Genomic DNA, 27,337 nt, shown 5'->3' on the forward strand with positions numbered 1-27,337 from the left:
AATGTAATTGTCGACTTCATTGTGATACGTGGAGAGCTGTAATCAGGCTGTTGTCTTGCAGAATGATTAGTAAATTCTTGGTGGACTTGTACAACTGACAGTTTCTTTTTTTTTAGTGTTTTACTCTATATAATGATGATTATAGGCCAGAAATGTCGACTGAGATGTTGGATAAAAATTTTCGATATTTATAAAAAGATTTATTACATTTGTATGAACTTTTTAACTGCTGTAGTGTTGAATAATGATTGATTACTTCACAGTGAGCACTAGGGACAGCAATAGGTAATCTATCTATTGTTGAATAATGATGGTAGACCTATGGAAGTTTAGCCATATCTTTATCTTTTAGTTTTACATAATAATTTACTTAAATGACAAGCATAAAGCAGCATTACCGACTGAGGTATTAAGGAAATATTTAGACATTGGAAAATTTATAATCGTAGCATTACCATCCTTTTTTGGGTGTTGTTGTTATGGATAATAGTTGACAACTTGATGCACATACTAGGGTGGTGCAATAAGGATTGTAATGTTGCATAATGATTGTGCATAACTGTGAGATTGGTCCTTTTTTTTTACATAGTGAATGACTTTACTCCGTTACTTATAGTGCAGTAAATGTGACTAAACTGTTAGATGAATATTTTGAAAGTTGGTTGGAAGGTTTACTACATTCTCTATGGTGTTTGCTGTGTTGTTGTTTTGAATAGTAATTGTCAAGTTCGTCCTAATTCTTGGACAGCTGCAGTAGGGTTCTGATCTTGCACAATTTTTGGAAGATTCAAGTTGGGACTCGTTCATCTCTGTCAATACTTTTGTTTAAAGAGTATTGTGTATAATTTGGACTATGTTGATGGATATAGGCAGTAATAACGTCTAAAGTGTTGGATAAATGTTTTCTTAATACTTGGCAAGATTTATTATATTGACTGCTTGATTGTGAGTTGTAGTGTTGAATAATGTTTAAGTACCGATACTTGTTAGTGGCAATAGTGCAGCTGGAATATGGTCTGTACTGTTGAATAATTATCTATTTAGATTTAATCCCAGGAGTTATGGCAGTGTCAGAGTATGTTCTTCTTGTACTTTAGTTGAAAATGAAGGAAAATTATAAGACGTGGAACTGCATAACTCACAGAGCTGTAAAAGAAAAATTTATAAATTGGATACTTAGAATATTGTAGGAATGCCATGTTTTTTGTGGTGTTGTGACTTTGAATAATTACAGTTGACTACTTGACATTGAGAGTTGGGAGTGTAGTTATGCATAATGATGTTGTAAATTGATTCCAGAACTTATAGAATTGTGACTGTGACTTGTCTAGTCCTTGAACGTGCTAATTGCAGGGTCGTGATGATGACTGAAGTTTTGAATAAATATTTTCGAAATTTATAGGGAGAATTGTTAGTATTGAAAAGAAGAAGACCACAAGAGACTTGAGAATGTAATTGAGGATTTGATTGTGATGGGTGGAGAGCTGCAATAGGTATTATGGTGTTCAATGATTGCTAATTTGAAGTTAGAATTTGTACAATTGTGACAATAACATATTTGTTTTGTTTGTGAAAGAATGTACTATAGTTTGCTTTACAATGATGGTCATATGGCAGTAATTACGTGTGAATTATTGAATAAATGTTTCCAAAATTCGTAGCAAGAAGTATTACATTTCAATGCTTGCCTATGAGTTCTAGTTTTGAATAATGTTTGGGCAATGAATATTGATACTTGGGTTTATGGAATAGGGACTGTTGTATTGCAGAATTATTGGTAAACGTATTATGTGTCTTTCAGTGTTAAATTTTATATTACCTTGTTAACATGTTTCGGCCTGCTATTGGCCATCTTGAAAACTGGTTGTTGCTGGTCTTGGCGCCTTTTGTTTTGTTTCCTGTGGGGGTGTGTTTGTGTAGTGTAATATGGAGTCAAAGAGTGTGTGTGTGTGTGTGTGTGTGTGTGTGTGTTTTCTGAAATTGAGTTTTGTGTGTGTTGAGTTTTTTTTTTTAATGTGATTCTGTGTGTCTGTATATTGTTCCAGTGCGTTTAGTTTCTGGCTTTTTGGTTGGGTGTATAGAATTTCCATGTCTGTGTTGATGTCTGTGTAGGTGTGGTTAGCATTTGTGTTGTGTTCTGCATAATATAAAATTTAACACGTGAAAGACACATAATAGGTTTTCCGAAGTGATATAGTATTAAAAGTTGTGTAATCAGGATGTGTAATTAATTATTGGTATTTCCTGAAAGTCTCAGAGTACCTTTGTCTTGCGCTTTACAGGAAAGTTGGCAAGAAAGTGAAATACGTAGAGGTTAATTACCAACCGATCTGTAAGAGAAATAGGAAACATTAGAATTGTAGTCCTGTGATGATTTATGGGATTTTGTTCTTTTGAATAAATTGTAAAGATTTGTTAGAGAGGCTTGGGCAGCTGCGATAGGGGCTCTAGGCTTGCAGAATGATTTCCTAAATTAATGTCAGGATTATAGCTGTAATGTTACAGTGGTTTTCGTAGTGGTTTTACATAATAATTTAAATTTTGTAATTAGAGGGCAATAACTATTGGATAAATATTTTCCAAATTCATAGGGAAAATTGTTAGATTCTCATGGTTGTTGAGTTGTTGATTTTAATACTAATTGATGACTTGATTGTGAGAGCTGGAGGGCTGTAATAGGGAGGCTGGTGTTGTATAATCATTGCTAAATTGATACTGGGGCTTGTAGAACTTTGACAGTACAATTTTTTTTAAACAATTTACTTTATAATTTAGTTTACTCTGATGGTTATAGGGCAGTAATGAAGTCTCAACTGTTGGATAAATGTTTCCAATATTCATAGCAAGGTTTATTACGTTGCCATGCTTATTTATGAGTTGTAATTTTGAATAATATTTGAGTACTTTGTACTGACAATTAGACAGCTGGAATAGGGTGTGTTCTGTTGATATAATACCAGGAGTTATTGCAGTGTCAGAGTACGTTTTCCTTGTGGCTTACAGGAAATCGAAGGAAAGTTATAAAACGTGGAATTCCATTACTCACAGAACTGTAAGAGAAAAGTGTACAATTTGGAGAAATTAGAATTGTAGCAATGGAATGATTTTTGGGGTTGTGTTATTTTGAATTATTGTTGATGACTTGCTATAGAGAGTTGGACAGCTGCAGTTGGGATTGTAGTATTGAATAATTATTGCCAAATTAATGGCAGGAGTTATGCAAGGCTTAGAGGACCTTTGTATTTTGATTTTACATAATAATTGACTGAAAAATGTAGATATAGAGCTGCATTACCGTCATGAATGTTTAGAAATTGAGAAGTTTTGAATTATAGCACTGTCATATTACTTGTAGTGTTGTTGTTTGAATAATTTTTGAGTACATGATACTGCACTGAGACAACTGGAATATATACTGTGCTGTTGAATAATTATGGCAGGAGTTGTGGAAGTCCCAGAGTAATTTAGTCTTTTGCTTTTGCATCATAATTGACTTAAAGTAGCACAGGAGGAGCTGCATTACTGACTGAGAATGAACAAAAATGAAGAGACGTATATATGAATTACTGACAGAGCTGTAACGGAAATGTTTACAATTTGGAAAATTTGGAATTGTAGGACGGCCATGCTTTTTCAGGTGGTGTTGTTTTTAATAATGCTTGAAAACTTGATACAGATGTAATAGGGATTGCAGTCTTGCATAATGATTTGCTGAAGTGATGGTATGTCTTATACAAGTGTTACAATGATTTGTTTAGTTGTTTTACATAAGAAGTGACTTTAGTCTGATAGTTATAAGGAAGTAATGAGAACTGAAAATTTTACATAAATAATTTGCAGATTGATAAGAACATTATTCATATTACCATACGCGTTGAGGTCTTTTTGTTTTTAACTGTATTTGATGGTTTTACTCAAACACTTGGACTGCTCCAATACTGGTACAGACTCTGGTGTTGCATACTGATGCTGAGATCAGTGCAAGTCTGACAGTAATTATTGTTTCAATTATTTTACATACCTAATTATTTGGTTTAATGTGACTGTCAAAGTGCAATAATGACATGTGTAGTGTTACAAAATATTCTAAAAATTCATAGGAAGTGTAATGAAATTGGAATGCTTGTTGCAGTGTTGAATAGATAGGATAACGTACTCGTAACATATAAGATAAGATAAGATAAGATAAGGTACTCGTAAGATAAGATAAGATACTTATAAGATAAGGTATTTGTAAGATAAGATAAGATAATATACATATAAGATAAGGTGCTCGTAGGTTAAGATACTTATAAGATAAGGTACTTGTAAGATAAGATAAGATAATATATATAAGATAAGGCACTCGTAAGATAAGAGAAGATACTTATAAGATAAGATAATATACATATAAGATAAGGTACTCGCAAGATAAGATAAGATAAGATACTTACAGATTCTTGTTGACTTTATTGATCTCTGACGGAACTGTTGTTTAATGGTTTAAAATTTTACAAGGATGGTTACAGAAACACTGGTAAAATATTGTTGGTTGTGGTTTGATGGCCGATTTTATTGTGTATATAGCTTTTTGTGTCCGTGTGTGCTACTTAGCAACCATTTGAAATTTACCCGCGCAGACATCAATCGCTGTTTGTTTTCTCTCTCAGAAAGGAGGTTGACTGGCTTTTGTCTCTTGTGAGGGAGAAAGCAAGTGTTGTGTGCCACGCCGGGAGTGGGAATTACAGAAGCTTGGGTGTGACGTGACCCAAACCTCTGAGGGAGTCTATATAAGGCGACAATTTTGGACATAGAGTGAGTCAGTGCATTCAATGAGGAGATGCAGCTGTGCTCTCCTCATCCAGTGCTCACCTTCTTGCTATGACGCAGAGAGGTTCTTTTGCTCTCTGCACTTATTCCGGCATGTTTGATAAAACACAACCATCTCCTCATGTACACATGTACATGTACATGTACATGTAACACCCAATTTCACCACATTCGTAACAGGACACGGTAAACTAAGATCCTATTTTCACTGCTTAAAAAATATGTAATGACCAATGTGTTCCTGCAACAGACAATGGAACATGTAATATATGACTGTTCTAAACTGAACTCGCAACAAGCAATATTCAGGAACAAAATTTAAAGAAAGAAAGAAAGAAAGGGAACTGGCCAGTTAATAAAATAGACATAATAAAATTGTAGTGTAAAGAATTCATGCAATTTGTAAATTGAGTAGATTTTGAATCACTGTAAAAATTGTAACAAATATATATGTACTAATTAGAAGGTATACTATATAAGTAATATAAATATAAGTACAACCAGAACAATATTAAGAATAGAACTGGTATAAAGTAGGAAGTAATGTAGACTAGGAAAAGTTAGCATATTTATTATAATATATGAAATGTCTTATGGATATAGAAGAAGCTATGTTATATAAAATAATTGTATCCATAAATTTTTGTACTGATCAACCAGTCATGTAGTATTACTTTAATTGTAATGGAACATGATGTAAATGAATGCTTTTAATATATATAAAAAAAAATGTCATGTAGTATTACTTTAATTGTAATGGAACATTATGTAAAAAAAAATTATTATGATATATCAAATCTCTTATGGATATAGAGGAAGCTATATTGTATAAAATAATTGTACGCATAAATTTTTGTACTAATGAACCTGTCATGTAGTATAACTTTAATTGTAATGGAACATGATGTAAATGAATGCTTAAAAAAAAAAAAAAAAAAAAAAAAAAAAAAAAAAAAAAAAAAAAAAAAAAAAAGCAAATCTCCTCAGCCCCCACCTCTACAGTCGATATTTCGCGAGTTTGCTCTCTTTGATCTGTCGATGATAGAGGTGATCATTTTCCCTGCTCCTTCCTCACTTCTTACATAACCAAAATTATTTTATTCTCGTCTTGCTACAGGCCTCATCACGACCTCCAAACCACCCTTATCTCACATCTTCATGACTTGGACGACTCTCTGCACTTATCCCAGGATTTTTGAAAAAAAAAAAAAACAACCATCTCCTCATCCCTTCCCCCTGTACAATCGATATTTCGCCAATTTGCTCTGTCGATGATAGAGGTGATCATTTTCCCTGCTCCTTCCTCACTTCTTACATAACCAAAATTATTTTATTCTCGTCTCGCTACAGGCCTCATCACCACTTACAACCCACCCACTTCTCTCCCCTGATGACCTTTATCTCACACCTTCATGACTTGGACTCTCTGCACTTATCCCGGGATTTCTGATAAAACACAACCTTCTCCTCATCCCTTCCCCCTGTACAATCGATATTTCGCCAGTTTGCTCTGTCGATGATAGAGGTGATCATTTTCCCCGCTCCTTCCTCACTTCTTACATAACCAAAATTATTTTATTCTCGTCTCGCTACAGGCCTCATCACCACTTGCAACCCATCCACTTCTTTCCCCTGATGACCTTTATCTCACAACTTCATGACTTGGACTCTCTGCACTTATCCCAGCATGTTTGATAAAATACAACCATCTCCTCGTGTACACATGTACATGTAACACCCAATTTCACCACATTTATAACAGGACACGGTAAACTAAGATCCTATTTTCACAGCTTCAAAATTATGTAATTACCAATGTGTTCCTGCAATCTAAATGAACAGACAATAGAACATGTGATATATGACTGCCCCAAACTGAACTTGCAACGAGCAATATTCAGGAACAAAATTTCAAGAAAGAAAGGCAAATGGGCAGTTAATAAAATGGACATAATAAAATTGTACAGTAAAGAATTCATGCAATTTGTAAATTCAGTGGATTTTGAATCACTGTAAAAAATTGTAACAAATATATATGTAGTAATTAGAAGGGAGACTATATAAGTAATATAAATACAACTACGACTAGAACAATATTAAGAATAGAACTGGTATAAACTAAGAAGTAATATAGAATAGGATAAGTTAGCATATTTATTTAATATATCAAATATCTTATGGATATAGAGGAAGCTATGTTATATAAAATAATTGTACTCATAAATTTTTGTACTAATCAATCAGTCATGTAGTATAACTTTAATTGTAATGGAACATGATGTAAATGAATGCTTTTAGTATATAAAAAATATTATTATAATATATCAAATCTCTTATGGATATAGAGGAAGCAATGTTATATAAAATAATTGTATGCATAAATTTTTGTACTAATCAACCTGTCGTATAGTATTACCTTAATTATTGTAATGGGACATAATGATTAATAAATGCTTAAAAAAAAAAAAAAAACACAAAAACCCATCTCCTCATCTCCCGCCACCTCTACAGTCGATATTTCGCGAGTTCGCTCTGTTTGATCTGTCGATGATAGAGGCAATCATTTTCCCCGCTCCTTCCTCACTTCTTACATAACCAAAATTATTTTATTCTCGTCTTGCTACAGGCTTCATCACGACCTCCAAACCATCCATTTCTCTCCCCTAATGACTCTTATTTCTCACCTTCATGACTTGGACTCTGCACTTATCCCGGGATTTTTGATAAAACACAACCTTCTCCTCATCCCCCCCCCCCCCTGTACAATCGATATTTCGCCAGTTTGCTCTGTCGATGATAGAGGTGATCATTTTCCCCACTCCTTCCTCATTGTTACATTTCCAAAATTATTTTATTCTCGTCTCGCTACAGGCCTCATCACCACTTACAACCCACCCACTTCTCTCCCCTGATGACTCTTATTTCTCACCTTCATGACTTGGACTCTCTTCTCTTATCCTGGCATGTTTGATAAAACACAACCATATCCTCATGTACACATGTACATGTAACACCCGATTTCACCACATTTGTAACAGGACACAGTAAACTAAGATCCTATTTTCACCGCTTCAAAAATATGTAATCACCAATGTGTTCCTGCAACCTAAATGAACAGACAATAGAACATGTAATATATGACTGCTCTAAAACTGAACTCGCAATGAGTAATATTCAGGAACAAAATTTCAAGAAAGAAAGAAAGAAAGAAAGAAAGAAAGAAAGGGAAATGGGCAGTTAATAAAATAGACATAATAAAATTGTACTGTAAAGAATTCATGCAATTTGTAAATTCAGTAGATTTTGAATCATTCTAAAAATTGTAACAAATATCTACAACTACAACAATATTAAGAACAGAACTGGTATAAATTAAGAAGTAATGTAGAATAGGATAAATTAGCATATTTATTATAATATATCAAATCTCTTATGGATATATAAAATAATTGTATGCATAAATTTTTGTACTAATCAACCAGTCATGTAGTATTAATGTAATTGTAATGGAACATAATGTAAAAAAAAAAATATATATTATAATATATAAAAGTCTTGTGTATATAGAGGAAGCTATGTTATATAATATAATTGTATGTATAAATTTTTGTACTAATGAACCAGTCATGTAGTATGAATTTAATTGTAATGGAACATGATGTAAAAAAAAAATATTATTATTATATATCAAATCTGTTATGGATATAGAGGAAGCTATGTTATATAAAATAATTGTACGCATAAATTTTTGTACTAATCAACCAGTCATGTAGTATTACTTTAATTGTAATGGAACATGATGTAAACGAATGCTTTAAAAAAAAAAAAAAAGATCACGCCTCTCCTGTTTCCCTTACCACAGAAGTAGAAGGGAGACACAATTATAATTAATCTTTGTTATCTCTGAAATAAAGTAATGTTATTTAAAAACAATCTTTCCTTTAAACGTCGCATAACATTGATACCTCACACACCCACATGCTACAGCCACCTTGTCCCGCCTCTCCTGTTTGCCCTCTCTTCACCTCGACTATGCTTCTCAGGAGAGGAACGACCAAGAAGACTGGTGTTTGACAATTTGATTGAGTTTTCCACGTTTCAGAAGCTCTTGAAGCAGGAAAAGTTTCAAAAGCTGTTGAAGCAAGGAAACGCTGGAAAAAAAAAATTGCCGGTTGTGATGCGATGTCTTGATTTGAGTGAGTTTTTAAGGTGTAACATGACTTGGAAACCGTGATTGTTTTCTGCTGTTGACTTTCATTTTCCTTTATTAAGCTGCATATTATCTGCATTGCAAGGTTATATACCATCGAAATGTTTGACTACACTATTACTTGGACGTGTGTAATAGTGTGTTCGGTGTTGAGTAATGATTATGAAATTCATGGCAGGACTTTGAGAAATGTGGAGGTATTTTTGAGTAATAGGGACGAAATGATTGGATGAATATTTTGAGGTTTCTTAGTGAGATTTAGTACATTGTCATGGTGTTTGTGGTGCTGTAGTGTTGAATAATAGTTGAGAATGCTATAGTGACATTTGGGCAACTGCAATAGCGTCATACTGCTGCTGAAAAGTTATTAGATTCGTTGTAGGAGTTGTAAAAATCTCAGAGTAGTTTTGTTTCGTGAGTTTCGATAGTAAGTGAGTTTAGGGTAATATTCAGAGAGCTGCATTACCGACTGAGCTTAGAAATTTGGAGTGAAGTCTGTAGATACGTGATATGATATTGTAGGTTTTATTTTTGTGGATAAATTTTTTGGGATGCAATGGTGGACCTCAGGTGTCAGGATTGTAATTTATGAAGTTGATAGTTGGTTGGAGTACACAGGTTGAAATTATTTGATCCGGTGCAGGTATCTGGTGTGTATTGTTTGATTTTTATTGTCATTGTACACTTCTACATATGTATGCTTGCTATGCAATGCTAGTATTAGCCCCTTGTGTGTGTGTGTGGTATGCAATTCTTAGAATGGTTTTCTGTTCTTCTGGAATTATTATTTCTATGATTGTTTTCCAATGGATGAAAATACCTAGTCTTTATGTCTGTAATTTATTGCTTTAAGTGATACATTTTGTGTATTGTTATACTTTGTTTAGTTGCATTTTATATCAATCTTGATTACTTGATTGATGGGTTTTAGTTTCGTTATTGTTTATTGTCTTGTATTGATTTGAATTTTTTGGTGGCATAGTTATAGATTTGGAATTGTCTTGTTGATCTTAGTCTGTTATGCAGTTTATTGGTGTTTGTACGCCTATTTTTTGTAGTTGTGACTGAGTGTTGCTTGTAGAGGTTCATTTCAGGTACACTATTATCATTTAGGCTATAATTGCTGATTATTGAATTAGTTTTCTGTCTGTGTGTTTGGTCTTGAGTGTGAATTGGCTAATTTTTTCACTTGAGTATGAAGCGTGTTTGTCTATTTAAGGGGAGAGGATGGTATTTTTTGGTGAAAAATGAGTAAATTAAAAAAAAAAAAAAAATTCTTTAAAATGCTCTGTGATATGTGTGGAATGCATAGCATAATATTAATCACTCGACCCCTTTTATTGTTGTTTCCGGTAAATTGAATTTTCAAAATTTTTTTTTCTTTAAAATACTCTTTGATATATGTGTGGAATGCATTGCATAACATCTCGTGGGTATTTGTGCCCTTATCGGATGTTGAGACGCCATTTTTAAACTTCCTGAGCTATGGATTTTTAAATCACTCTCCCCCTTTTATTGGTTTATGGTAACTTCATTTTTTGCTACATTGCCAGACAAAAATGGATATAATTTCTGAACTATTAAAGATACATGCATGAAATTTAGAACACACATTCTTTAGACTATTAGGAAACTTTTCTCTGTAACAGAATTTTGTTAATTGTTTTCATTTTAAAACTACGTCTGTTTGTTTGCAAGAAAGAAATTCATAAAAGTGTTATTAAATTTTAATTGTATATTTTACAAACGTAGGGACTAATATGAAAATTCTGTTACAGACAGTTTGTAAAGCATGCTTTTGCAAGTACTTTGCAAAAAACGTGATGAATCTACATTTAAAAATGGTTTAGATATATCGATTTTAATAAAATCCTGCATTGGGTATATTTTTTTCAAATCTGGGCCCCTTAATAATTTGTTTCAAAATATTTATTTTGGTTGAGTTTCTACAGGTATGAGCTCTCTACATAAAAAAAAAATCAATATTTAACTCCAAATAGGAAAAAAAGGTTTAAAAAAATACCGTCCTCTTCCCTTAAGTCTTGCATTGAGCACAATCTGTTTTAGTCATTTCATATTATTGGTGTTTGATCATATTTGTGCGTTTATTGGTATTGTCCTCTTCATAAACATTCCTTACAAGGTTATTGATGCATTTTGGGTGGAATGGTGGACCTGAGATGTTCGTTTTTGGTGTTAAGATTGTAATTTATTATGTTGATACTGGTTGGAGTAGGCAATTAGTAATTATTTGAATTTGTGTCTGTTGCAAGTTTATAGGTGTAGTAGGATGAAATAATGTTTGATACTGATGGTTGGACTGCTGAAATAGAGAGTCTGTTGTTGTATAATGTGGATCATACAAATCTGCGAGTACTTTGTTAAATGGTTTGATATTTTGAATGGGTTTAGTCTGGACTGGTCTGTTGGATGAATATTTTGCAAATTGATAGCAAGGTTTATTACATTGTGATGCTTGTGTAAGTGTTGTAGTGTTGAGTAATGATTGGACAGGTGGAGTAGGGATTGTATTGTTGGATAGTTGTTGTGGAATTGATTTTTGTACTTTTATTACCGAGTGAGATCTTGTGTTAATGTCTAGAAGTTGGAAAAGAAATAGAATTTGAGTACCTTGTTGATTTCATTAATAGTTGAAGACTTTACTGAGGTTCTTGGACATGTGCAATAGGAACTGTAGTGTTGCATGATGATTCATAAAATCATGGTAGAAGTAACAGAACTTTGGCAGTACCGGTACATAATGAATAACTTTAAATTGATATTTGTAGGACAGTTATAATGACTGAAGTGTTGGATAAATATTTTGCAAGTTTATAGGAAGATTTATTATATTGGCATACTTGTTGTGCAATGTGGACTGTGGTGTTGTATAACGGTTACTAAATAGATGGCAGATCTTATTGACCTGTGGTAATACTCTTGTTTTGTGTTTTTGAAGATTGATTGACTTTGCAGTTATAGTTACGGAGTAGATAAAGGGCATAATGTGTAGGTTAATTATTGTGGAATTTTATAAGAAGATTTAGTGCATTCTCATGGTTGTTTAGATGTAGTAGTTTTGAGTAATGTTTGACCAGTTGGTACTGTTACTTGGATAGCTGCATTGAGGACGGTATTGTTGTTTTAAGGGGACACTCAACTATATTTTGGAACTTTTTTCCTATTTGACCAATCTTTTTCAAATTTGGAGAAAAAGTTTAATATACACATAGAAAGTAACATGCAAAATCTCAGCTCATTAGATCCAATACTTTTCAAAATAAAAAAATATTTCAATTTTTAATCAATCATTAATTGAAATATCATTTTTAATTATCATTTTTTATTTTTTGGCTTTGTGCATTTGACTGTGACTTCTCAATGAATAGGGAAAGAATTCTGCATATTGATTTAGTTCTGTCACGTAAATTAGTGTAGAAATTTAATTTTTCATTTCTGTGACACTTTTTCTCCAATTTTTAAGTTTAGTGTCCCCTTAAGATGAGAATTGAATTAATTTAGTACTGAGTGGGTGTTGCATGAATTCTTTATAGGTAAAAGAATTAGAATTGTTGTAGTTGCTTGTTTCCTCCCCCCCCCCCCCATTCTGGGTTTTGTTGATTTGAATAGTAATTGACCAGTTGATTGTGATACTTGGTTAAATTGATGTCAGGACTTGTACAACATTGACAGTGCTTTTTATATAGTAAATCATTTTGCAATCATAGTTATAGTGCACGAATGACGACTGAAGTGTAGCATAAATATTTTGCAAATTGCATGTGAGATTTGTTACATTTTGATGTTTGTATAGGCGTAGTGAGTGTTAATAATGAGTGTAGTCTGTTGGATATTGGTTACAAAATGATTGTCAGGACTTACAGAATAGTGGCAGTGCTTTAGGGTTTTTTTTTTTTTTTTTTTTTTTTTTATAATGAATTACTTTACAGTTATAGGTATGGGGCGGGAATGACAAGCGGAATGTAGGGTAATGTTTTCGGAATGAATTTAAAGAATTATTATGTTGGTGTTGAATAATGATTGAAGACTAGATAGAGATAAATGGGGAAATGGAATAGGGAGTGTAGTGCTGAAAATGTGTTGGAAGATTGATGCTGGGTGTTGAAGAATTGTGATATTATTATGTAATGGTTTTATGTTTTGATTGGGTGTAGAGTGGTGGTTAATGAGGACTGAAGTTTTGGATAAATATGTTGTAAATTGTTAGTAAGTTTTAGGAGGTTGCCATGGTTGTGTGATGTTGAATAATGGTGATGATTGGGCAGCTGCAATGGGATCTGTACTGTTAGGTAATTGTTGTGAAATGCGTGTGAGGACTTGAATTGTCGGAGTAGGTTTATTTTGTGGTTTTACATAATAATTGTCTTAATATAGTACTGCTAGGGCTGCATTACAGACAGAGCTGGTGTGTTAATATGTAGAAATTGAGAAAGAAATAGAATTTGAGCAGATCCATGTTTCTAGTGGTGTTGTTGTTTTGAATAACAGTTGAAGACTTGAGTCAAGTACTTGGGCATGTGGAATAGGGACTAGTGTTGTATAATAATTGATAAAAATGTGGTAGGAATCAGAGAAATTGTGGCAGTACTGTTGTTTATTGGTTTTAGACAGTAAAAGAGTTGAAACTGAGGTTTATATGGGGCTGAAGTGATGGATAAGTATTTTCCAAGTCTCTAGGAAGATTAATTATATTGATATAGTTTTTTTGGTGTTAGACTTGAGGCTTTCCCGGCGCTTGATATAAAATAACTCTTCTCAGGTTCTCAGTCAGGTGATTTGGAGATTGGCTGAGAACCCGAAGAAGAGTTATTTTTTTGGTGTTGTTTGGAATAGGCTTTGATGACTTATTGTGATATGTGGAGAGCTGGAATAGGGACTGTAGTCTTTGATAATGGTTGGAAAATTGATGCGAGGAGTTATACAGTAGTTTTGTTTTCAACATTAATAGAGTTTACAGGAATAATTATGGAGCAGATGTAAGGACTGATGTGTAGGTGAATTGTTATTGGATTTTGTAAGAAGATTTGTTGTTTAAGTGTTGTAGTGTTGAATAATGTGAAATTAGTATTGTATTGGGGAGTATATTGTTGAATAGTAATTGTGAAATTGATGATAAAATTTGTGAACATGTCGCAGTATGGTCGTTTTCCATTTTGACATTATGATTGAGTTAATTTAGTATTTATGGAGCTGCTTTACCGACTGAGCATGGTATGAATGTTAAGAAATTGGGAGAAGTTTGAATTGTTGCAGTGCATTTGTTTTGTGGAGTGTTGTTGATTGAAATAGTAATTGCTGACTTCATTGTGATAGTTGTACAGGTGTGATAGGGTGTACAGTGTTGAATAATGATAATGAAATTGATGGCAGGAGTTGGTTGGTAAGATTTGTTGTGCTTTTTGTGGTGTGGAATGATAGTTAACTATGCTATAGTGGAACTTGGGTAAGTGCAATAGCGTCGTACTGGTGCTGAAAAGTTGTTAGATTTGTTGTAGGAGTTATAGAAATTTCGTGGGTTTCGGTAGTAAGTGCCGTAATGTTCAGAGAGCTGCATTACCGACTGAGCTTATAAATGTTGCAGTGAAGTGTGTACATATGTGGCAAAGTGATTGATATGGTATTATAGGGTTTATTTTTGTGGAGAAATGTTTTGGAATGCGATGGTGGACCTGAGATATTGGTTTTTGGTGTCAGGATTGTGATTAATTACTTTGAAAGTTGGTTGGAGTACGGAGTTTGTAATGATTTCATGTTGTGTAGGTATGTGGTGTATATTGTTTGATTTGTATAGTCATTGGACATTTGTACATGTATTTGCTTGGTGTGTAATGCTAGTATTTATCTCTTGTAAAAAGCGATGTGCAATTCTGATGATGGTTTTCTGTTCTTGTGGATTTTTTTTTTTTTTTTTTTTTTTTTTTTTTTTTTTTTTTTTTTTTTAATGCAACTCCTAGTTATTAGTCTAATGGAAGTAATTTATCGGTTTAAGTGCTATATTTTGTGTGTTACTTGTTATTCTTTGGTAGTTGCACTTTATCATTGAATTTTCGTTTATTATTGAAGTCATCAGTGTTGATTATTTTATAGATGGCTTTTAGTTTCATTATTGCTGTTTATGGTGTTGTATTTGTTTGAATTGTTTGGTGGCATAGGATCTTTTATTGAAGTAATATTTATCATTTACCGGTAGTTGTTATGAGTGGTATAAATTTGGAATTGTAGCCTATGTGTTTGTAATTTGCAGTACATATTGGTAGCACAGAAGTTTGTTAGAGGTACACTATTGTCATTTAGGCTGTAATTGCTGATTATTGAATTACATGTCTGTCTGTCTGTCTGTCTGTAGATTTTGTCTTGAGTATGAATTGCATATTTTTGGCTTGCATTGACAGTAATCTGTTTTAGTCCATTTCTATTGTAATAATTTAGCATTTATTCATATTGTTGTTGTCGTCGTCTGTGATATTTGTTTCTTGATAAGCATTTCTTACAAGGCAATTGATGATTTTAATACATTTTGGGTGCAATAGTGGTTGTGAAATATTCGTTTTTGGTGTGAGGATTGTAATTTGTTAGATTGATAGTTGGCTTGTAGATGCTGTGTGCAATTTTGATAATTATTTAGCGTATAATTGTTTTTGAATCGCTGAAAGTATCCTTAATTTGTGTAATTAGAATAATTAACTCCTTTAAGTGATACATTTTGTGTATTACTTGTTATTCGTTTGCTAGTTGCACTTAATATTTGAAGTTATCAGTGTTTATTAATTGATGGATTGCTTTTAGTTCCATTATTGTTGTTAGGAGTACAGGTTGCAGAATTGCGTTGCTTTATTGTCTTGTATTGATTTGAATTGTTTGGTGGCATAGGATCGTTTCTTGACGTAATATTAATCATGAAGTTGTTGAAAAATGGTAAAAATTGTTAAATTGTCTTGTCGATGTTCCTCTGTGATGCAGTTTATTGTTGTTTGTAGGTGTATGTTCACTTACTGTTGTTTGTAGAGGTTCATTTGAGATAGTACATTGTTGTTATGTAGGCTATAATTAGTGATTATCGAGTCTGTAGGTTTGGTCTTTGGTGTGAATACCAAGTTGTTTTGATTATTTGAGTCTTGTCTTGACAGAAATATGTTTTATTCATTTGGTGTTGCTGGTTTTGACGATGTTTCTGCATTTATTGGTATTGCTGTTGTTCTGCGGTATTTGTTTGTTTGTTTGTTTGTTTGTTTGTTTGTTTGTTTGTTTGTTCATAAGCATTTCTTAGACGACAATTGATGGTTGAAATTGATTGATGATGCATATTGATTGTTGTATCGTGGAACAGGAATAGGACAGATGGCATTGCATGGGATGTGCAATGTGAGAGTTGTAGGATCTGTATGGGTGGCATAGAAAAGCAGTAACGACATTTTGCAGTTTGCCAAACACATAGGATTTTTTTTTATATGAGTGGACATTGGACATTGGACATTTAGACTTTGTTGACGTGTAGTGACTTTGCATTTGGACGATGTATCTACTAACATAGTTTGATTGTTGTTGTTGCATGTGTTTGTAGATTAGTGCAATATTTAGTATGACAGAAGATTTTGATGTCTGGAATGTTGTGTTGTACAAGACATTGTAGTTGTTCCATCATGTTTATTGCTCTGTCCTATGTTACCTACCTTGTCCTGAATCTAAGTCCTGCTGGTATAGGTGGCAGCGGAGAGCTTAGGTGGATTCTACATGGACTAAGTGGAAGTCTGTGTGGAACTCATCAAAGTAGTGCGCTGTTTATAAATGAATAAAAAAAAAATTGTCAGTCATATGATTTATCAATTGTTGCAAATGAGTATTTGCTAATAGATATTAGTGAAGAAAATATATGAACGTTTTTGTATATAAGGCAGCATCAGATATTGAACTGTTATAACAATATCTAAAATGTAAGTCCAATATAGTTGAGTGTGATAAACATAAGAATAAATTAGATTAATTGACAGAGTGTAATATTGTTGTAAGAGTGATTTGTATAATGAATATATAAAATAGATGAAATAAAAAAAGTTAGTACTTGTGTGTATGTGATACAGTTGACGAAAATTTAATGGAAGTATTGCTGATGTTGTAATGAATAATTACAATGTTGTAATAATGTATGTGATGGAATTTATTTTGTTGGAATGTTGTATGTATGTATGTATGTATGTATGTATGTATGTATGATTATTTGTCAGATGATTGTTGATTTGTATTATGTACGTGTGGGATGAGTGCAGTGTTGATTCATATTGATACGTTTTAAAGTATGTTGGTTGTTTTGGATTTGTACATCTACAGTATGTATGGTGGATCTTTGGTCCATTTTCGTGGCATGGTCTCCTCAATTGTTCCTCTCAATTTATTCTTGTCTATCCCTTACTGCCACCTTCCAGTTCCACAATCGCAGGAAACTGGTAGTATCTTCTTGAACCATATCCTTCCATCTATTTCATGGTGTTCCCACATATTGCTCCTCTAAAGTTCTCCTTGGTATTCTTGCCTTCTCCATCCTGACTATATGTCTTGCCCGTAGCAGTCTCCTGATGTGTATGAAAGTTGACAAAGCTATATCGTTGTATAATATGTATAATTCATGATTATATCAGATTGTCCAATTTCATTTGCTTATGACGAGTGTGTACATGTGGTGAACTTATGTGAAGGTATGAAAAGTGTGAAATCATTATATAATGTGTGTGTGTGTTGAAGTGTGTGATGATGTGTTCTTGTTCTGGCTGTTCAGTGTAGTAATTTATTGTTATGTTTATCACAGTGAACTATATTGGACTTATAAAATTTTAATATCTGATGATGCTGTATAGGCGAAAACGTTGATATATTTCCATTAGTAAGATTTATTAGGAAATATTAATGTGCAACAAATGGTAAATCATATATGAGTGGGACTTTGATTCTATTCCTTGTGTTTTGCGGATGTAGGCTGCAGTGGAGAGCTGTGGTGGAATCTGCATGGACTATCCGGAAGTTCATGTGGGTTCCATCAGAGTTCTCTACTGTGATTTACATCTGTGAGACCTAAAAATGTTGAAAGTTGTGTAGGTATAGGCGGTAGTGGAGAGCTCTGGTGGGTTGTATTTGGACTATGCGACAGTCCTTATGCAATCCACTAGAGTTCTCCGCTGTTGTTTATACCTGTGGGACTTTGAAAATTTATCATGCCTTCCTGTGGTGTAGGCGGCAGTGGAGACCTCTGGTGGGTTGTATATGGACTATCTGGGAGTTCATATGCAATCCAGTAGAGTTCTTGCTGTTGTGTACGTCTTGCCATGTTTGTTTCCTGATGTAGTCGACAGTGGAGACCTCTGGTGGGTTGTATATGAACTGTGTGGAAGTTCGTATACAATCCATCAGAGTTCTCTGCTGTTGTCTACATCTTTCCTTGTGTTCTGCTGGCATAGGCGACAGGGGAAACCCCTGGTGGAGGTTGCATGGACTATCCGGAATCCATGCAACCTCCACCAGGGTTTTCCTCTGTTGTGTATGTCGGTGGATATATATAGAGAGTGTTTGAGGAGAAGTAGTAAATATTTTAGGGGTGATAGTATGGAATGTTGATATAAAGGCATGTCCAATTTTGACTGGGTACAGGGATAGAGCTTTATTTATTGATTGTAATTTTTGTTTTGAAGGTGAAGTTATGAAGTGATGCTTTAGTTGACATAATTTAAATTTTCAACTGTGGTTGTGATTTGTTGGGCAAGTGTACTGTATTGTTTAGGCATGGTGCACGTATTTAGAAATGGTGATAATGCTGATACGGTATATTTTGTGTAGGGGTTTTTGTAATGGAAACGGTGCTCTCCGTTATGCAGCGTACAGTGAAACCTCTCATTTATGGACATGGAAGGGACGTAACAATCTGTGTGCATCTGGGAAGTGTCCTTTATTGGGAGGGAGGCTCTCCAATCTAACAGTAAATTTATAATATGTAATATGTATCCCTTTAAATGAAATGTAGGCCCATTACTGTAGTTTAATTCTAAATACAGTCTACTGTACTACAGTAAATTCTTTGCAACTTTGACCTATAGTAGGTAAGACCGAAAAAGGAAAATACAGTACTTTGGCATGCAATTTTATTCTAGGTCGACAGTTATACAGTACGTAATTTACAGTTTTCAAATTAACCTTTACATTCAGGTGCCATGTCTCTCGAAACAATATACAGTAACAGATTGAAATGAAGAGAATAATCCTATTAACCCTATCATGTGTTGAATACAATTTGAAGATTGTGGAAACCTTGGACCTATCAGACAGGTTAAATTTTATGACTTTGTTTATCCACTGGCTTCCAGCTAACAAGGGGTAGCCAGCTAGGCTAGTGGTAGCCTACGATACTCTTATTGCCTTCTTTCATGTTAAGGAATTTTTTTGTACAGTTCTAAGAACAAAATTTTCCATTTTATTACACATTAGGTGTTGAAACCCAAGTTCTGTCCGCAGTCAGGAGGTAAAGCAAGCTTTAGGAGTGTGAAACAGCTGTCTGTGTCCGTGTCCGTGTCTGAGAGTGTCTGTAAACGAGAGTTAAATTTATCATTAGTTCTATATTATTTGAGTTGGGACATAAAAATCTGTCTGTATATGAGGAGTGTCCCTATCTTGGGGGTGTCCGTAAGCAGAGGTTTCACTGCATTGCTGTTTGTACGTGTATTTTCAGTGTAGTATTGTTTGTAAAGGTTGATTTGAGATAAGTCATGATTCGTGATAATTGAATGTGTAGGTTTGCTCTTTGGTGTGAATAAGATATTTTAGACTTGAATATCAAGTGTATTTGTCTTTTTGAGTCTTGTATTGACAATAATCTGTTTTATTCCTCGGGTATTGATGGTTTTGACCATATTTCTAAATTTATTAGTATTGTTGTTGTCTTATGTGGTATTTGTTCATAAGCATTTGTTAGAAAGCGATTGTTTTTGGTGCCAGGATTGTAATTTGTTACATTGATAGTTGGCTTGTACATGAAAGTAATGTTGTTTTATCTAATTGCTTAAAGTGATAGGCTACATTTTGTGTATTACTTGTCATTGTTTTTCTAGTTGCACTTTATCTTTGAATTTTGGTCTTTTATTGAAGTTATCAATATTCATTTATTGATAGATGGCTTTTAGTTCCATTGTTGCTGTTAGGAGTATAGGTTTCTCTCTATTGATTTGAATTGTTTGGTGACATAGAGTCGTTTTGTCATTTACTTGTTGTAAATGGTATGAATTTGGAATTGTCTTCTCGACCTTGTTATGTTATGCAGTTTATTGGTGTTTATATGCCTATTTTTATAGTTTTCAGTTGTTATTTAGGCTATAATTCCTGATAATTGAATAGTTTGTTGTCTGTACCTTCGGACTTGAGTGTTCATTGGCTTATTTTGTCTGTTTGAGTCTTCCATTGACAGTAATAAGTTTCAGTCCTTTGGTATTGCTGGTTTTTGATCATATTTGTGGGTTTATTGGTATTGTTGTCGTCGTCTGCGGTATTTGTTTGTTTATAAACATTCCTTTTAATATGTTTTGGATGCAATGGTGGACCTGAGATATTAGTTTTTGGTGCCAGGATTATAATTTGTTACTGTACGTTGATAGTTGGTTGGATTAGGCAGTTTGTAGTTATTTCATCTGGTGTGTATTGTTTCGTTCTTATTGTGAGTCTACACTTGTACATAAGCATTTCTTAGAAGGTTATTGATGATTTTAATACCTTTCTGGGTGCAATGGTGTACCTGAAATATTTGTTTTTGGTGTGAGGCTTTTGCATATGAATTGCAATTTTGATAATGGTTTTCTGTTGGTGTTGAATTTTGAATCGATGAAAGTTAGTCTTCTTCATTTCTCTAATTTGAATAATTGATTGCTTTTGTGTATTAGTTGTCATTCCTTTGCTAGTTGCACTTTATCTTTGAATTTTGGTCGTTTATTGAAGTTGTGAGTATTCATTACTTGATGGATGGATTTTAGTTCCATTATAGCTGTTAGGAGTACAGGTTGCACAATTGAGTTTATTTTCTTCTATTGATTTGAATTGTTTGGTGGCATAGAGTTGTTTATTGACTTAATATTTATCATTTATTTGTTGTAAATTGTACTAATTTGTAATTGTCTTGTTGGTCTGGCTCTGTTATGCAGTTTATTGATGTTTGTATGCCTACTTTTGTAGGTTTCACTATGTATTGTTTGCAGAGGTCAGTTTCAGGTACCGGTACACTGTTGTCATTTAGGCTAGAATTGCTGATGATTCAATTAGTTGTCTGTCTGTCTGTCTGTACATTTGGTCTATATTTTTGGCTTGAATAGCAAGAGTGTTTGCCTATTTCAGTTTTGCATTTGACAGTAATCCGTTTTAGTCCATTGGTGGTGGTGGTGGTGGTGGTGGTGGTGGTGGTGGTGTTGTTGTTGTTGTTGTTGTTGTTGTCCTCCTCTGTGGTACCGGTATTTGTTTCTTCATAAACATTTGTTGATTTTAATACATTATGGATGCAATGGTGGATGTGAAAGATTGGTTTTTGGTGTCGGGATTTAAATTAATTACATTGATAGTTGGGTTGTACATGCGAATTGTAATTGTGATAATGGTTTTCTGTTGTTTTAAAATTATTATTTCTATAATTGTTTTTGAATCCATGAAACTAGTCTTCATGTCTGTAATTTCATTTTTTTGCCAATTAAACTTTATCATTGCATTTGGGTCTTTTATTGAGGTTATCAGTATTGATTACTTGATAGATGGCTTTTAGTTGCATTATTGCCATTAGGAGTACAGGTTGTATAATAGCGTTTGTTGTCTTCTATTGATATAAATTGTTTGGTGGCATAGGATCGTTTGTTGACATAATATTTATCATTTACTTGTTGTAAATGGTATAAATTTGGAATTGTCTTGTCAATGTTCCTCTGTTATGCAGTTTATTGCTGTTTGCACGTCTATTTTGACTTAGTATTGTTTGTAAAGGTTCATTTGAGATACATTGCTATTATTTAGGTAATGATTCGTGATTATTGAATCTGTAGGTTTGGTCTTTGGTGTGAATTAGATATTGTTCACTTGAATACCAAGTGTGTTTGTCTATTTGAGTCTTCTATTGAGGATAATGTGTTTTATTCCTATAGTTTTTGACCACATATCTGCAATTATTGGTATTGTTGTTGTCGTCGTCTGTGATATTTATTTCTTCATAAGCATTTCTTAGAAGATGACTGATGATTTTAATACCTTTTGAGTGCAATGGTGAACCTGAAATATTGGTTTTTGGTGTCAGGATTGTAATTTCTTACATTGATAGCTGGCTGGTGCATATGAATTGAAAATGGTTTTGTGGTGTTGAAGAATAATTATTCCTGTAATGGTTTTGAATCGATGAAAGTTAGTCTTCATTTCTCTAATTTGAAAAATTAATTGCTTTAAGTGATACATTGTGTGTATTACTTGTCTTTCTTTTGTTAGTTGCACTTTATCTTTGAATTTAGTATTCATTACTTGATGAATGGATTTTAGTTGCATTATTGCTATTAGGAGTACAGGTTGAACAATTGACTTTGTGGTCTTCTATTGATTTCAATTGTTTGGTGGCATAGGATGGTTCATTGATATAATATTTATCATTTAGTTGTTGTAAATGGTATAAATGTGTAATTGTCTTCTCAACGGTTGTCTGTTACTCAGTTGATACGTCTATTTTGACTTAGTATAGTTTGTAGAGGTTGATTTAGGCTATAATTGGTGATTATTGAGTCTATAGGTTTGCTCTTTGATGTGAATTTGATATTTTTGACTCTTGTATTTAATTCCTTTGGTGTTGCTGGTTTATTGGTATTGTTGCATATTCATTGCTGTATAGTGAAATAGGACGCCATTTCATGTGATATGTGATATGGCAGTTGTAGGATGGATATGGAAGGCATAGAAAAGCAGTAATGATGCTAGGGCATTGCTTTCTATTGTTGCAGTTTTCCAATCACATTCAGCAGCTTCGTTATAGGTTTTTTTTTAGGATTGTGCTTCGTTGAAGTTTAGGGACTTTGCATTTGCATGATGTATGTAGTAACAGCATGATTGTAGTTGCATGTGTTTATAGATTAGTGTTGGCCTGCTCTTTCCCACCTTACCTGCTTTGTCCAGAGTCAAAGTCCTGCCGGTATAGGTGGCAGGGGAGAGCTTTGGTGGATTCTACATGGACTAAGCGGAAGTCCATGTGGAATTGATCAGGGTTCTCCGCTGTTTTCTATATCAGTGGGACTTTGATTCTATTCCTTGTGTTCTGCCGATGTAGGCTGCAGTGGAGAGCTGTGGTGGATTCTACATGGACTATCCGGAAGTCCATGTGGGATCCATCAGAGTTCTCTACTGTGGTCTATATCTGTGGGACTTGAGGGGTTAGGTACAGCTTACAGCAGTAACATTTTGGAAATTTCGAACATGTGTTTCCTTGATTACTGTATCTTGTACAATAATGAAAATTAGTATGTGTAAACACTGTCCTTCAGCAATGTGAAAAAGATATTTCGACGATTTAAAAAAAAATGTATTTATCAAAAATGAAATAAAAATGCAAAAATAAAAGAATAAATAAATAAAAAAATAGATTAATTAAAAATGAATAAGATAAATAGAAAAAAGTAAGTAAAAGACTTAATAAAGCAATAAGTAAAGAAGTAGTGAAGAATGAAATAAAAGAAATAAATAAATAAAGAATGAAAGAAACGCTAAAAGAATTAAAGAAATATCAAAATAATAGAAGAAATATTGAAATAATTGCAGAAATATAGAAATAATTGGAGAACTTTTTAAATAATAGCAGAAATATATAAATAATTGCAGAAATATTTAAATAATTGGAGAAATATTTAAATAATGAAGGAAATATTTACATAATTGATGAAATATTGAAATAATTACAGAAATATTTAAATAATAGCAGAAATATTAAAATAATTGCAGAAATATTAAAATAATTGCAGAAATATTTAAATAATTGAAGAAATATTAAAATAATTGCAGAAATATTGAAATAATTACAAAAATATTTAAATAATAGCAGAAATATTTAAATAATAGCAGAAATATTAAAATAATTGCAAAATAAATATTTAAATAATTGTAGAAATATATAAATAATTGAAGAAATACTTGAATAATTAAAGAAATATTGAAATAATTAAAGAAATATTGAAATAATTGAAGAAATATTGAAATAATTGAAGAATTATTGAAATAATTGAAGAATTATTGAAATAATTGAAGAAATACTCAAATAATGAAATAAATATTTGAATAATTGCAGAAATATTTAAATAATCGGAGAAATATTAAAATAATTAAAGAAATACTTAAATAATTAAAGAAATACTTAAATAATTAAAGAAATATTTAAATAATTGAAGAAATATTTAAATAATTGGAGAAATATTTAAACAATTAAAGAAATACTTAAATAATTGCAGAAATATTAAAATAATTGCAGAAATGTTTAAATAATTGGAGAAATTGAAATAATTGGAGAAATATTTAAATAATGAAAGAAATACTTCAATAATTAAATAAATATTGAAATAATTGCAGAAATATTTAAATAATCGGAGAAATATTTAAATAAATAAAGAAATACTTAACTAATTGAAGAAATATTTAAATAATTGCAAAAATATTAAAATAATTGGAGAAATATTTAAATAATTAAAGAAATACTTAAATAATTGCAGAAATATTTAAATAATTGGAGAAATGTTTAAATAATTGGAGAAATATTTAAATAATTGGAGAAATATTTAAATAATAGCAGAAATATTTAAAAAATTGCAGAAATATTTAAATAATTAGCAGAAATATTGAAATAATAGCAGAAATATTAAAATAATTGCAAAAAAAATATTAAAATAATTGTAGAAATATTTAAATAATTGCAGAAATACTTAAATAATTAAAGAAATATTTAAATAATTGAAGAATTATTGAAATAATTGAAGAAATATTTAAATAATTGGAGAAATATTTAAATAATCGGAGAAATATTTAAATAATCGGAGAAATATTGAAATAATTAAAGAAATGCTTAAATAATTAAAGAAATATTTAAATAATTGAAGAAATATTTAAATAATTGCAGAAATATTGAAATAATTGGAGAAATATTTAAATAATTAAAGAAATACTAAAATAATTGCAGAAATATGTAAATAATTGCAGAAATGTTGAAATAATTGGAGAAATATTGAAATAATAGCAGAAATATAAAAAAAATTGCAGAAATATTGAAATAATTTGCAGAAATATTTAAATAATAGCAGAAATATTTAAATAATTGCAGAAATGTTAAAATAATTGGAGAAATATTAAAATAATTGGAGGAATATTTAAATAATAGCAGAAATATTTAAATAATAGCAGAAATATAAAAAAAATTGCAGGAATATTTAAATAATTGCAGAAATATTAAAATAATTTGCAGAAATACTTAAATAACTGAAGAAATACTTAAATAATTCAAGAAATATTTTAATATTTCAAGAAATACTGAAATAATAGAAGAAATATTTAAATAATTACAGAAATATTAAAATAATTACAGAAATATTTAAATAATTGTAGAAATAGTAAAATAATTTAAGAAATATTTAAATAATTGGAGAAACATTGAAATAATTACATAAATATTTAAATAATTGCAGAAATATTAAAATAATTCAAGAAATATTTAAATAATTGCATAAATATTTATATAATAGCAGAGTGATTTAAGTAATAGCAGAAATACTTAAATAATTGAAGAAATATTGAAATAATTGGAGAAATATTAAAATAATTACAGAAATATTAAAATAACTACAGAAATATTTAAATAATTACAGAAATATTTAAATAATTGAAGAAATTTAAAAATAATTAAAGAAATTACAAAATAATGAAAGTAATTTTTAAATAATTTAAGAAATATTTAAATAAATAAATAAATAAATAAACATTACGATTTAAAAAAGGAAAATTTATTTTTCTTTAGGCAGAATTACAGTGTTTTACACATAATTTTCATTATCGTGCAAGATACAGGAATGGAGGGAAAGAAGTGTTGAATATTTCGCAAATTTTACTGTTGTAAGCTGTACCTTAGCCCTTAAAGAATTTTTAAAGTCCTGCAGGTATAGGCAGCAGCGGAGAGCTTTGGTGGATTGCACTTGGACTATGTGACAGTCCCTGTGCAATCCATTGGGGTTCTCCGCTGTCGTCTATACCTGTTGGACTTAAAAAATTTTTTTTTTTTCCATTTTCCTGGTGTAGGCAACAGTGGAGAATCCTGGTGGGCTGTATGTGGACTATCCGGAAGTCCATGTACAGTCCACCAGGGTTTTCTGCTGTTGTCTACATCTTCCTTCCCACGTTTGCAGGATGTAGGCAACAGTGGAGAGCTATGGTGGGTTGTATGCGGACTATCCGGAAGTTCGTATACAGTCCATCAGTGTTCTCTGCTGTTGTCTACGTCTGTGCATGTATATACAGAGTATTTGAGGAGGAATAGTAAATATTTTAGGAGGTGATAGTATGGACTGCTCTGAGTAAAAACGTTGATATAAACATGTGTCCAATTTTGATTGGGTACAGAGGTACAGCTGTTAGAATGTAATCCAAGAAGGTGTTAAGCAAAGGAAAATGATCACGTTGAATGCACTTTCTTTTTGTGTGTTGCTACTCCAGCTGCTATGGACTTATTTATCAATTATCATTGTTGTTTCGAAGGCCAAGTTATGAAGTAATGCTTTAATTTACATAATTGATAATTTTCAACTGTGATTGTGATTTGTTGGTCAATTCTACTGTATCGTTTAGGTATACTGCATGTATTAACAAATGCTGTTTATGCCGGTATGGTATATTTTGTGTATGGGTTTCCATTACACAATATATTCCATATCGGCATACTCATCATTTGTAAATACGTGTGGCATGCTTGAACAATACTTTAGAATTGTCCAAACAATCACAATCAGAGTTGAAAATTTTCAATTATGTAAATTAAAGCATTACTTCATAACTTGGCCTTCGAAACAACAATGATAATTGATAAATAAGTCCATAGCAGCTGGAGTAGCAACACACGAAACGAAAGTGCATTGAACGTGATCATTTTCCTTTGCTTAACACCTTCTTGGGTTACATTCTAACAGCTGTATCTCTGTACCCAATCAAAATTGGACACATGTTTATATCAACTTTTTTACTCAGAGCAGTCCATACTATCACCTTCAAAAATATTTACTATTTCTTCTC

The sequence above is a fragment of the Periplaneta americana genome, chromosome 8, assembly GCF_040183065.1.
Source record: "Periplaneta americana isolate PAMFEO1 chromosome 8, P.americana_PAMFEO1_priV1, whole genome shotgun sequence".
Lineage (NCBI taxonomy): Eukaryota > Metazoa > Arthropoda > Insecta > Blattodea > Blattidae > Periplaneta > Periplaneta americana.